The sequence below is a fragment of the Saccoglossus kowalevskii genome, chromosome 14 (genome assembly GCF_978046115.1).
Source record: "Saccoglossus kowalevskii chromosome 14, keSacKowa6.1, whole genome shotgun sequence".
In the NCBI taxonomy this organism is placed as follows: domain Eukaryota; kingdom Metazoa; phylum Hemichordata; class Enteropneusta; family Harrimaniidae; genus Saccoglossus; species Saccoglossus kowalevskii.
The window spans coordinates 10,381,001-10,388,898 of record NC_140654.1 but is presented as its reverse complement, the minus strand read 5'-3'; the positions used below and the strand labels follow the sequence as shown (position 1 = coordinate 10,388,898).

The window sequence follows — 7,898 nt, the reverse complement described above, 5'->3', positions numbered from 1 at the left end:
GATGCAAACTTGTTATTATTTTCACTATATTCTTGCCCGCTGATTGTGTTTTCTTCTACCAAGAAGCTATTTACCCCCAGACACACTCCATATACCTATCGATTCTTGAATTTCCAGTTGTAATGTGGAAACATTCTTGTGGTTATTTTGTAATGATGGTTGAAGATCGTTTGTAGAATGCTCCAATGAACGTGAAGAGGCAGTGATTCTCCCATATGTTGTGTATCCGAATTCATCTATTCTGAAAGACCGAGGAAGGATCCGTTCCAACTACTCAGCATCTAATATAATCTCATAATAGTTCTTCCATGTTCACATTGTTTGTATAGAAGATGCGACTTATCTGAGCCTGGTCCAGAAGTAATTGATGGCCCACAAGGCGTATAGACTAACTTGATTCCGCGCCTTTCGCAGTAATACACCTCCAGTGCACGCATATCATTCATTACGAGATTTCACGTGTTGCGTGAAAGATGCGGATCGAACGCCTGTCGCAAATATCAATGAAATGATTTTAAACAATGCCGAAATGCGTATTTTTCAGAGGAAAATATGGCGTTGAGATAACCTTACTTTATCAAAATTCACTATCACCAAATTTGCATACAACATTGTGACGTATAACACTTATGTATTCGTACTCTTTTGTTTTGTATAGTAACAATAATATTCTATAGTTGGCGACTACTCAGATACAAAATACGTTTTCACTGTGAGACCTAGGCTATTATATCTTTCATCACCATTCATTCAATAATAAACACTCGACCATGGTGTATTTCACCATTAATGGACATTTGTGTACTTCATGCTCAACTTGGCGTTTATAGAAAAGCAAAATACACAATACAAGATCAAGAACAAGATTCATTCATTGCGGACAGAAATTCCATGAAAATATATATTTAGTATTACTTAATCGCAAATATAGCTGCAGCCAGAAATGGTCTGTATTAACCAATGGGGTATAAACCCCATTTGCATTTTTCCTTAATCCCAGCAACATTACATCTTTCTGCTCTGAGTATCTACCCTGAAGATGGTCAGCTGTGTTCGACCAAAATGTTGGTATTAAATGAAAATTAAATTAAAAGTCAAAGATGCCAATTTTCATGACTTATGATGACTAAATCTGTATATTTGCAATCGTTTAAAATAGTTAATAAAACACACATTATGAAATACATCTTTCGATGCTCGCCAATCATCAATTTGTTTACCGAATAAAAAATATATTGATAAACACTTTAGGTACTCATTCACTACAAGCTTTTTCAAGCTGTTTTTTGATAGTGCTTTAAGGTAGCGGGACTATTATTTGCATACTTGTTTTCATCTTCTAATTGTGACTAAATGACTATAAATAGACCCAGGAAAGTATAAATTTTTAGAATCGCCAGACTTCAAGCTTTTCACAAGTGTATTTTGCATGCCGGTATCTGCATTCTACGACACGTTACTCAACCAAAGGTGAAAAATTACTTTTTCTGTAAAAAAAATAATTACGCATTTATGCTGGCGATAAGAAGTATTTTTTTCACTTTTCCTAGTTGTTCAATAGTCTGGTAAATTGAATGTGTCTGGTCATTTTTTTTCAAGCAACGCGTTTTAAAAAATAGTGTGCTGAATTTCAATTACTGTTTTAGTCGCATTGCCCCCAACTCAAACCACAACTCGTTGGTAAATAATCGATGAAATAGTTTGTCTGGACACATTCAAGTTCCCCTCACTGTCACCTTAAAGCTGTGAAAATTTGGTGTTAATCCGACGATGATAAGTATACGTTATTTTTTCTTAAAGACCTTGTATTTTGAAAAACATAAACTCCTAGAAAACGTCCATGAAGTAACAGCAAAGATTTTCAAGCTTGTTTATCGGCACAATCAATTTGTTTTCCCATCAAGGTCTGTTTTAACATGTGTAGGGACATCCAAATGTGTAATGCTATTGGAAAATAAAAAAATAAAGGAATGGGATAGCTATAATTGGATAAATTCGGCATATGAAAACACCGAAATCAATGATTTTTTTCAGTGGCTGTGTGACCTTGTGTCTGACACATTCATATGCAAATGACTAATCTGTGAAACAAATAGGGGCGGAGACAAACCACTCAAATGTTTGGAAACACTCATTGTGTGTCAGATAGCTACTGATAACACATCCTAACATTGCTTTGTCTTGAGTTTATCTTTGAAACTTATAGGCACACAGATTAAACCTGTGTTGTTGATTTTGGAAAACACTACTGAGGCTGCCTTGCTTCCCTTCAGAAAATCTACATTTTAACCAACTTACATGACATTCTATGTTATGTTGACTTTATCACATGAAAGTTTATAGTGCATTTCATCAATTAATAAATAAATGTGAAAATCGTAATTTTCAACACAAATAATAGTCTCGCTACCTTAAGACGTAGCGGGGAGTATATCTGCATACAATGCTGAGTAGCGTTTGACATAGTTGTGATTCTGAATCATATGTTTCATGTATAATATATGTGTCTTTGATAACAGAAGATGCTATGACCATTTAAACAACATGGCAGCAACAAGACTATTCAAATCAGTTTATATCTTTGTTTTAATTCTGAATCAATTAAATGAGATTTACAGCAGACAGATCTGCTGTACATTAACAATATCTTCATCCATGATTTATGATAAATATACGCATTTTACAGATTAACAAGAATGTTGTAACCAATTTTCTAAAAATGAGTAAACTATAAAGAAATCAAACAACGGCTTGATAGTTTACTGAAATACAATGATTTAAATATTTTGTCAAAACAACAAATACATAATTGATTTATTTTCGGGATATAGAACTACGTGGTATGAACGAGGTATTCTAAGAAACTGAGGTCAAAATCCAGGTTGGTGTAACATCACAATTGCTAGACAACCAGCGCAGTTACAATTAATTGTTACTATTACCATTACCATTACCATTACCATTACCATTCTTGCTACTTGTCTGACATGCACAGTCGAATGTATCCCCCAATTCAAAAGATCCACCAGTACCGTCATGGATGAACGCCACAAGTTCTGCATTGATTGGTGTTTCAGGGGGCCCACTAGGGGTTACTCCGCTACCCCCACTACCACGCCGACGTCCCAAAGTCCTAAAGAAATATAGATCGAGAAAGTAGATTTAATAATAATGTGTCATGAACATGATTACTTCAAAAATACTGAAGTGTCAGTAAGAGCGTGTGTCACCAATATCTGCGGAGCTGTTTCAATACATCCTAAGAAATGGATACCCATTCAACAAATCTTCAACAATTTCACCTCTTTTCAGACTAGATTTGTTTTCGCTTTTATTTCCTATTCGAGGTGAAAAGACGTAGAGGTTATCGAGAAGATCATTTTTGAAAAATCACATTCTTTCAAAATTAATGTCAAAATTAATGAGTCAACTGGCTTATTCGTAGTACACGCCACTCATTGGTATACAACTGTATACACATTTTTGAGGTGATTTGCATTTTAGGATACATGTAGAAAGTAGATCCAAACATGCCCACGATCAAAACAATACAAAGATTGGCACATTTTGGAATATGATGGTTTCAAATTCACTTAAATATATGATCCAATTATTAAATTTAACAGATTATATACTGTAATGACTCAAATAACTCAAAGAATATAAAATACAGAGTCTCGTATGTACTTACCCGGTAAGGGCATAACTGGTGTTATACGTAAGAAGTATGGCGTAAATAATCATAAACAGGAATATAGTTCGAGTCATTGTCATAATTCAAAACTGTAAAAAAGAAATGGTTTATATTGTTTTAATATACTATATACATCAGAGCTAGTTTCCAAAATAATACATTACCTATATTGGTTAATGTGAAACTTATAATTATATAATTTGCATATTCATACTGCAGTGCGTGTGTGTCACTCCGCTGACACAAGCGACTAAATAACACAATCCAGTAGAATGATTTGCGATCCGCTCTGCTCAACCACATGAGTGTGAAGCTAACGTTGGTTTATAACTAACCATATACGAAGTTTACAAAGAGCATTCTGTCTCCAAAAGTCACTTCACTTTATCAATAGCGCGTCTTTTGCTGTTATCGTTATTATATTCATGCAAGTTAACCCATTAACCTAGATTTTGATAAAATTACAAACGTTTTATTTCCGACCGTTTTGCAATCGTGTTTTCTAGACCTTTCGATTGAACGCAGCTATTATTACAGGACTTACTTTGTATAGAGTAACAATGTCGGCGCCGGACGGGTGGTCTCTCGTTGGTGCGCAACAATAATAAAAATCATGATCATTTAAACACTGCTATTAAAAGGCTGACAGGAGGTAATACATTTGGCCACAGTTACCTTTTTTGGCGCGAAAGTATTAAAAAAAATCAGTTTTGGGGCCGTTGACATGGCTGATTTTCCCACCCAAACAGAGATGATGGTATGACCTGCCTACCAAGTATGAACAAAATCGGCCCAGCCCCCAAAAAATAAAAACACAAAAGAGTTAGAAAGCCACACACACACACAAAAGTTATTTCAAGGGCAATCCTATCGGAGAAGATAACCAATAATTGTGCCTACCGATCACTTCTTCTAGCAGTCTGCTGCACTGCAGTGAAATTTCAAAATACCATAGGACGTGAAATAAACATAACTTGATAAGTCCATTTCAAATCAGTCAAACCGGCGATGCAATTACACCGGGAAGGCAATGCAAATAATGCAACATAAATAAAAAGACTTTCTTACCTTGTGATATTTACGTGTACCTGAAAATATCAGTCTGTCCAGCACTGTTTTTTCCTGGAGAATAAATCTTATATATACTGTATAAGCGCTACTTTTCAATATTATAATTGATAAGTAGTAAACACTATGCTAATTACTGAAATCATTCATTAGTGACGTGGAGGAAATAGTTTATGATGTAATGTTGTAACTATAAACGCAACAATCAAAACCTGGTTACAAATATTTCATATTACGCATATATCGGATAATAGTTTCTAGGTCAGCCCAAACACGGTTAAGGGCATCACCATTAGAATTGGATGGAAGCAGAGAAATAATATCTGTAAATAATACTGTATTAAACTCTACTTGTAACACAACATCTACAGATGGCTATGAATAAATGGATATTTCTTACACGGCAGATTAAGCGACTGAAATATTGTTAAAATGGATGGAACAGGGAATGTTGTATGCGTTATGTGATGTTGACTCGCTTCATCTAATTTGTGGGTGCAGTGAAACTTGCAAATTGGCTCATTGTGTTATATTGTAAGAATTTGTTTAAATATAAAAGTTATTCTGTGTTCGAAATATAAATGCCGAGATGCAACTTGTTACATTCAAGTTATATGGTCCTACGTTGTGTCAAAAATAGTAGATTCACTGTCGTATCGCTCTTGCTCACGTGATTATCACGTGGCCCGTTTAGCAAACATCGATGCTCTCTCCATGGTCGCGAAATTATTATTTTGGGGTAGACTTCCGTAATGCAATTACACGCATTCTTTATTCATGTCAAGGTAGCGGGAAGTGTGGTGAAATATTTCTCTGTCTGTTATCACATTCAAAACCTTCAAAGCCTAGATATAAAAGAACACATTTCAGCATAGTCGGTAGTCATTTGTTTATATATGCGTCACGTGACATTGTCGCATGGATAAACCTATTACCAGAAAACACTGGAATATTTCTAGCTAAAATTTAGTGTATGACCTTGTATTTTGATAGGTCAATGTAAATAAGTCTGACTGTTTTAGGGACCTTTTTTTTAAACGTTTACAGAAAAGCGTTTACAATCTTAATAATTCACTACATGTTTGACGAGCTTGTATTTTTTCAACAAATTATTGTATTTCACTTTCACCCCTCTTATTGTTTTATTTATAACACATGTCACTAACGTAGTAGATTTAAAAACATGGGGTGCCGGTGAGAGAAAGTTCACATTCACATTATGTTATCTATGGTGTTACTGGTCATACTTCTTCACTGCAAACTTAAAAGCAGTTATCCTGAATTGTTCAGTGTGTTGTTAAAAGGATTGAGTTATGTTGAGCAGTAAAACTGCTCCTAGTTTCTGAGTGGTCAGTGTCAAAAAATGATTAAAGTTATATGTTTTATTGAACGTGGAACTATGCTGAGCATGCCTAGTACAAATTACATTAAAGCAGTCAGTGTATAATAACACCACAGAACATCGGGAAGTTGCTTTGGGCTACGTGCACTCACAACACCCATCTGTATGTGGTGTTCCCAACACTAATATCATTCGAAATGGTGCTAATTTGGGGAAACATTATGCATCTTGCCAGTAACATCTTAATATATATTGTTATGTAAATATACCAATTAAGAGTACCATCCTGGCGATTTCTTCAATGGACACTATTGATTCGTCTACATTCAAGAAACGTTTTCATGTGAAAAATTTCCCCTTTTGCAACCTAAAATTAAAATCTGACTCATGAGGTATATATGATTTAGTTATATGTATCCGATTAGAAACTAATACAGATATGTAAGCCCCAAATTACGAGGGAAGACATTAGAGTCAACCAACCGAAGAACCGCTATTTTTATCATAAATATGGATGACAGACGGATGATAGGAATATGACAGTGCAGAACAGTTGTATATCCCATCTTTTCAAGCCTAATTTGGTGTGATGTACTGGTGAGTGAGTAGATGAAAATGGGAGTAGGTTGGATGGAAATTGTGATTTGGTGTTTTCATCAAAACTTAGCAAGGCGAATACGCTTATAATACTATATAAGCATTCGATGTAATTTGTTTTAAGTGTTGGAAGGCGTATTTTTAAGTGACTGCGTTTGTTTTCAATTTGAGAGATTAATTACTTGAATTTTAACCACCGGCTTACCTGTTGCCATAGCAATGTGCTCAATTCGCGAATGGGATGCACATATGATTTACTTGTACCCAATTCTGACGTTAAATCGGAAACGAATTGCGTATCACAAATGGAATTAAAAAAACAAAGTGTAGATTCAATAATTTCCGTCATCGAAGTCCTTCATTATTCGATAAGAAGAGACCGCACACTGTTTATCTGAAATATATACGTCGGGTAACTGTACATTGCAGGAATGGTGTGACCATATGAAACGCAGGATTCGAATTCATGACCACGACACAGTGAGTTTTGTTATAATTTTATTGTTTCTACAAGTATCTTACTTAATATTTATATTAACTCGTTCGTTTATTGCTTTACTACAAATATTATATCATTAGTTACTTTGTTGTTGTAATGACAAATTAAGAAATTCATAGGCATGGAAACACGTTAAAGTACAATCTCACCAAAATTTGTAAAAAAAAAAATATTTGTGGTTAACCATAGTTTTGTCCCGGTAACAATAATGTGGGGGTTGTCTTGGTAATCCCATTATGCAACGGTACAATATTATGATTAAGGTCGCCAATTTAAATATTATTGGTAATTGCGTAATTAATGACAGTATTTCCGGTATTTTGTGTATAACCTTAATATTATAGAAATTGTGTTGACTAAAACGATTAAAACAGAAACGAGCCGTTTAAGGTAGCAGTACAGTGTCGGGTTTGCGCTTGATAACACTCATTTGATCGAACTCCGCTTCTACTCACCCATCTCCACACCACTGCGTTTCAATGTACAGAGGACATGACTACTCTATTTCACTTATTTATATACGACGAAATTGCGGCAGTAGTTATCGAGCTCCGTCAAGCAGTATCCTGGCCGCTGATCTTTCAAGTTGTTTGTATCTTCTGGTCATTACTACATACTATAATACTTTCTAAAGATAATCATAACGTGGCTGCACAAATGCACCTGCTAGACAGTTTGTTATTGATTGAAGGCATAAG

At 34.9% G+C, this 7,898-nt stretch overlaps 1 long non-coding RNA gene across 1 annotated transcript; it reads right to left on the bottom strand.

Annotated features, from left to right (window-relative positions):
* Positions 1-2,568: 2,568 nt before the first annotated feature.
* LOC144359624 (uncharacterized) lies at positions 2,569-4,816 on the bottom strand. The gene is made up of 3 exons (XR_013422061.2): positions 4,763-4,816; positions 3,692-3,783; positions 2,569-3,133 (listed from the first exon to the last, which is right to left on the bottom strand). It is a non-coding gene; the product is annotated as an uncharacterized LOC144359624 (long non-coding RNA).
* Between the last annotated feature and the right edge of the window lie 3,082 nt (positions 4,817-7,898).